Genomic DNA, 6,482 nt, shown 5'->3' with positions numbered 1-6,482 from the left:
GATTCCAACCATATAACAATTTAACGAAGAAGATTTAACCTTCGCCATGAATACTATGAGTAAAGCCTAAGGACATATTTGTCCATATGCAACAACGGAGCGTGTCTCTCTCCCACACAATGAATGCTAGGATCCATTTTATTCAAACAAAACAAAAACAAAAACAAACCGACGCTCCAAGCAAAGCACATAAGATGTGATGGAATAAAAATATAGTTTCAGGGGAGGAACCTGATAATATTGTCGATGAAGAAGGGGATGCCTTGGGCATCCCCAAGCTTAGACGCTTGAGTCTTCTTAAAATATGCAGGGGTGAACCACCGGGGCATCCCCAAGCTTAGAGCTTTCACTCTCCTTGATCATATTGTATCATCCTCCTCTCTTGATCCTTGAAAACTTCCTCCACACCAAACTCAAAACAACTCATTAGAGGTTTAGTGCATAATCAAAAATTCACATATTCAGAGGTGACACAATCATTCTTAACACTTCTAGACATTGCACAAAGCTACTGGAAGGTAATGGAACAAAGGAATCCATCCAACACAGCGAAAGAAGCAATGCGAAATAAAAGGCAGAATCTGTCAAAACAGAACAGTTCGTAAAGACGAATTTTATTGAGGCACCAGACTTGCTCAGATGAAAATGCTCAAATTGAATGAAAGTTGCGTACATATCCGAGGATCACTCACGTAAATTGGCATAATTTTCTGAGTTACCTACAGAGAATTAGGCCCAGATTCGTGACAGCAAAGAAATCTGTTTCGCGCGAGTAATCCAAATCTAGTATGAACCTTACTATCAAAGACTTTACTTGGCACAACAATGCACAAAACTAATATAAGGAGAGGTTGCTACAGTAGTAACAACTTCCAAGACTCAAATATAAAACAAAATTACTGTAGTAAAATAAACACATGGGTTATCTCCCATGAAGTGCTTTCTTTATAGCCATTAAGATGGGCTCAGCAGTTTTAATGATGCACTCCCAAGAAATAAGAGTTGAAGCAAAAGAGAGCATCAAAAGCAAGTTCAAAACTCATTTAAGTCTAACCCACTTCCTATGAAAAGGAATTTTGTAAATAAACAAGTCATGTAGGCATAATGCAACAAGCATAGAAAAGTAACACAAGCGCAATTTCAAGATTCTCAACATAAAGAGGGGAAACTTAATATTATTAAGATGCATACAACTATGTTTCCCTCTCTCATAATAACTTTCAGTGGCATCATGAACAAACTTAACAATATAACTATCACGTAAAACATTTTTATTCACATGCATAAAAGTATCATTACTCTCCACATAAGCATAATCAATTTTATTAATTGTAGTGGGAGCAAATTCAACAAGGTAGCTATCATTATCACCATAATCATCAAATACAGGAGGCATAGTATAATCATAATTAATTTTCTCCTCAATAGTAGGTGGATGATAGTCATCATTGTAATCATCATATATATGAGGTAAAGTATCATCAAAGTAAATTTTTTTCCTCCATGCTTGGGGGACTAAAAATATCATGCTCATCAAAACCAGCTTCCCCAAGCTTAAATTCTTCCATAGCATTAGCAACAATGGTGTTCAAAGCATTCATACTAATAACATTGGCATTATCATGCATATAAAGTTCCATAGGTTTTTTAATTTTCTCTTCAAACAGATCATGTCCTAACTCAAGATAAATACTATAAAGATCTCTAATATTTTTGTTGTTTTCCATTAATCCTAACTAGTGAAATCACACAACTTAGTGTTCTCAGGAGTATTCATTTTAACAGTAGTAAATAAAGCAAACTAAATAAAGTAAATGCAAGTAACTAATTTTTTTGTGTTTTTGATATAAGAAGCAAACAAAGCAGTAAATAAAGTAAAACAAAGCAAGACAAAAACAAAGTAAAGAGATTGGATGTGGAAGACTCCCCTTGCAGCGTGTCTTGATCTCCCCGGCAACGGCGCCAGAAATTTGCTTGATGCGTGTAGTTGACACGTCCGTTGGGAACCCCAAGAGGAAGGTGTGACGCGCACAGTAGCAAGTTTCCCTCGATAAGAAACCAAGGTTTAATCGAACCGAGTAGGAGTCAAGAAGCACGTTGAAGGTTGATGGCGGAGGAGTGTAGTGCGGCGCAACACCGGCGATTCCGGCGCCAACGTGGAACTCTGCACAACACAACCAAAGTACTTTGCCCCAACGAAACAGATGAGCTTGTCAATCTCACCGGCTTGCTGTAACAAAGGATTGGATGTATAGTGTGGATGATGATTGTTTGCGGAAAACGAGTAGAACAAGTATTGCAAGTAGATTGTATTTGATGTAAAAGAATGGACCGGGGTCCACGGTTCACTAGAGGTGTCTCTCCCATAAGATAAATAGCATGTTGGGTGAACAAATTACGGTTGGGCAATTGACAAATAGAGAGGGCATGACCATGCACATACATGATATGATGAGTATAGTGAGATTTAATTGGGCATTACGACAAAGTACATAGACCGCTATCCGAGCATGCATCTATGCCTAAAAAGTCCACCTTCGAGGTTATCATCCGAACCCCTTCCGGTATTAAGTTGCAAACAACAGACAATTGCATTAAGTATGGTGCGTAATGTAATCAATAACTACATCCTCGGACATAGCATCAATGTTTTATCCCTAGTGGCAACAACACATCCACAACCTTAGAACTTTCAGTCACTGTCCCAGATTTAATGGAGGCATGAACCCACTATCGAGCATAAATACTCCCTCTTGGAGTTAAGAGTAAAAACTTGGCCAGAGCCTCTACTAATAACGGAGAGCATGCAAGATAATAAACAACACATAGGTAATAGATTGATAATCAACATAACATAATATTCTCTATCCATCGGATCCCAACAAACACAACATATAGCATTACAGATAGATGATCTTGATCATGTTAGGCAGCTCACAAGATCCGACAATGAAGCACATAAGGAGAAGACGACCATCTAGCTACTGCTATGGACCCATAGTTCAGGGGTGAACTACTCACTCATCACTCCGGAGGCGACCATGGCGGTGAAGAGTCCCCCGGGAGATGATTCCCCTCTCCGGCAGGGTGCCGGAGGCGATCTCCTCGAATCCCCCGAGATGGGATTGGCGGCGGCGGCGTCTCTGGAAGGTTTTCCGTATCGTGGCTCTCGGTACTGGGGGTTTCGCGACGAAGACTATATGTAGGCGGAAGGGCAGGTCAGGGGGCGTCACGAGGGGCCCACACACCAGGGCCGCGCGGCCAGGGCCCAGGCCGCGCCGCCCTAGTGTCTGGCCACCTCGTGGCCCCACTTCGTAAGTCCTCCGGCCTTCTGGAAGCTTCGTGGAAAAATAGGCCCCTGGGCGTTGATTTCGTCCAATTCCGAGAATATTTCCTTACTAGGATTTACGAAACCAAAAACAGCAGAAAACATCAAGCGGCTCTTCGGCATCTCGTTAATAGGTTAGTGCCGGAAAATGCATAAATATGACATAAAGTATGCATAAAACATGTAGATATCATCAATAATGTGGAATGGAACATAAGAAATTATCGATACGTCGGAGACGTATCATATACCTGGGTCGCCTAGCTTCTTTGGAACTTTGCCATTGAAAGAGTAATTAGCAAGCATAGTGGAAATCTCCTCATTAGGAATTTTACTTTTGTTAGAGACAATATCTTTCATATACTTTGAATAAGGAGGCAATTTAATAGCATCAGTCAAAGGGATTTGCAGGAACAAAGGTTTCATCCAATCACAAAATTTATTATAGTGTTCTTCTTCCTTTGATTTAGTTTCTTAGCAGGAAAAGGCATTTGCTTTTGAGCCCAAGGTTCTCTTTCATTACCATGTTTCTTAGCAATAAAATCTTCTTTAGTTTACTTTTACTTTTAGCATGATTTTTAGGTTCATCATCAACCTCTTCTTTATCATAAGCATCATTCTTATCATTATCTTTATCATGTTCATTACCACTTTCAGTTTCAGCATCAGAAATAGAAATACTATTAGGATCATTAACAGGCTCAGAGGATTCTTCAACAGTTTTATGTTTCTTCTTCTTTTTCTTAGAAGGAGCACTAGTTTCTTTAGTTCATTGAGAATCTTGTTCAACTCTTTTGGGATGCCCCTCGGGATATAGAGGATCCTGAGTAGAAACACCACCTCTAGTTGTTACTTCATAAGCATGTTTTTCTTTAGAACTATTTTTTAACAAGTCATTTTGCACTTTAGTGAGTTGATCAATTTGAGTTTGAACCATATGAAAATGTTTAACAAGCATCTTAACATCATTGGAGGTTCTCTCCACAATATCATGCAATTCACTAATAGCTCGAGAATTTTCTATTATATGATTCTCTACTCTCATATTAAAATTATTTTGCTTAACAATATAATTATCAAACTCATCTAAACATTGATCAGGAGGTTTTGAGTACGGAATATCTTCCCTACTAAAGCGTTGAAGAGAGTGCACCTCGATCATGGATGAAGGGGGAGTTATCTTACATAAATCTTCTATGGGGGTAAATTCTTCACATCTTCGGATTTAATACCCTTCTCTTTAAGAGATTTCTTGGCTTCCCTCATATCTTCATCATTTAATTTAATCATACCCCTCTTCTTCAATATTGGTGTTGGGGTTGGTTCAGGTGTAGTCCAATCATCATGATTTCGGCCTATTCTAGCCAATAATTCTTCAACGTCGTCTGGAGTTCTTTTCCTGAAAACACAACCAGCACAACTATCCAGGTATGCCCTAGACTCAATGGTTAGTCCACTATAGAATATATCAAGTAAATCATGCTTTTCCAAATCATGTCCAGGTCGAGCTCTGATAAGAGAGCAAAACCTTGCCCAAGCTTCAGGCAATTTCTCTCCATCTTCCTGGTCAAAGCTATAAATTTTCACGCAAAGCAATATGTTGAGCACTAGCGAGAAAGTATTTCCGAAAGAAAACATCAAGCAAATCACTTGGACTATCAATGGAATCAGGAGGCAAACTATTATACCAAGTTTTAGCATCATCCTTTAATGAGAAAGGAAAAATTTTAGCAACAAAATAAGTACACTTCTTAATATCATCAGAAAACAAGCTACTCAGAGTAGACAGCTCAATCATGTGTTCTACAACACTTTTTTTTAGTACCACAAAAAGGTGTTTTCTCAACAATAGATATATGAGATAAATCAAGACAAAAATCATAATCCTTATCCTTAATGTTTATAGGAGATGTGGCAAATTTAGGATCGGGAGACAGTTTATATCCGACGAGTATGTTGTGCAAGAAGCTTTTTAATATTACTTGTACCAGTAGTAGCATTGCATTTATCAATGAAATCATCATCAAGTTCTACATAATCTTCATCAAGATCATCACTAGAGTATTCAACAGACTCAGGTGAATTAACAAGTGTAGCAGCATTTTCATTAGGAGTTTCAGTATTTTCAATTTGTCTAGACCTAGCAATTGTAGCATCTAGAAAAGATCCTAACGAACCACTATCATCAAGCACAACAGAAGCATCATTAAAATTATAAGAATTTTCAGATTCAGCAGAAGTACCAGCATGTGAAGCTTGTGGTGGTGAAACAAGTTGACTTATCACAGATGGTGAATCAAGAGCAGCAGAGGTACTCAGAGTTGTACCTTTTCTTGTAGTGGATGGTACTATGGCGACTTCAGTATCGCGAGGCTTACTGATACGTCTCCAACGTATCGATAATTTCTTGTGTTCCATGCCACATTATTGATGTTATCTACATGTTTTATGCACACTTTATGCCATATTCGTGCATTTTCCGGAACTAACCTATTAACAAGATGCCGAAGTGCCGCTTGCTCGTTTTCGCTGTTTTTGGTTTCAGAAATCCTAGTAAAGAAATATTCTCGGAATTGGACGAAATAAAAGCCCAGAGGCCTATTTTCTCACGAAGCTTCCAGAAGTCCGAAGGAGAGACGAAGAGGGGCCACAGGGGCGCCAAACCCTAGGGCGGCGCGGCCCCCCCTTGGCCGCGCCGGCCTGTGGTGTGGGCCCCCGTGCCGCCTCTTGACTTGCCCTTCCGCCTACAAATAGCCTCCGTGACGAAACCCCCGAGCACCGAGAGCCACGATACGGAAAACATTACCGAGACGCCGTCGCCGCCGATCCCATCTCGGGGGATCCCGGAGATCGCCTCCGGCCCCCTGCCGGAGAGGGGAATCATCTCCCGGAGGACTCTACACCGCCATGGTCGCCTCCGGAGTGATGAGTGAGTAGTCTACCCCTGGACTATGGGTCCATAGCAGTAGCTAGATGGTTGTCTTCTCCCCATTGTGCTATCATTGTCGGATCTTGTGAGCTGCCTATCATGATCAAGATCATCTATATGTAATTCTATATGTTGCGTTTGTTGGGATCCGATGAATAGAGAATACTTGTTATGTTGATTATCAAAGTTATGCTTATGTGTTGTTTATGATCTTGCATGCTCTCC

This window comes from Lolium rigidum, chromosome 3, assembly GCF_022539505.1.
Source record: "Lolium rigidum isolate FL_2022 chromosome 3, APGP_CSIRO_Lrig_0.1, whole genome shotgun sequence".
NCBI lineage: Eukaryota > Viridiplantae > Streptophyta > Magnoliopsida > Poales > Poaceae > Lolium > Lolium rigidum.
This window is presented reverse-complemented; position numbering follows the sequence as displayed.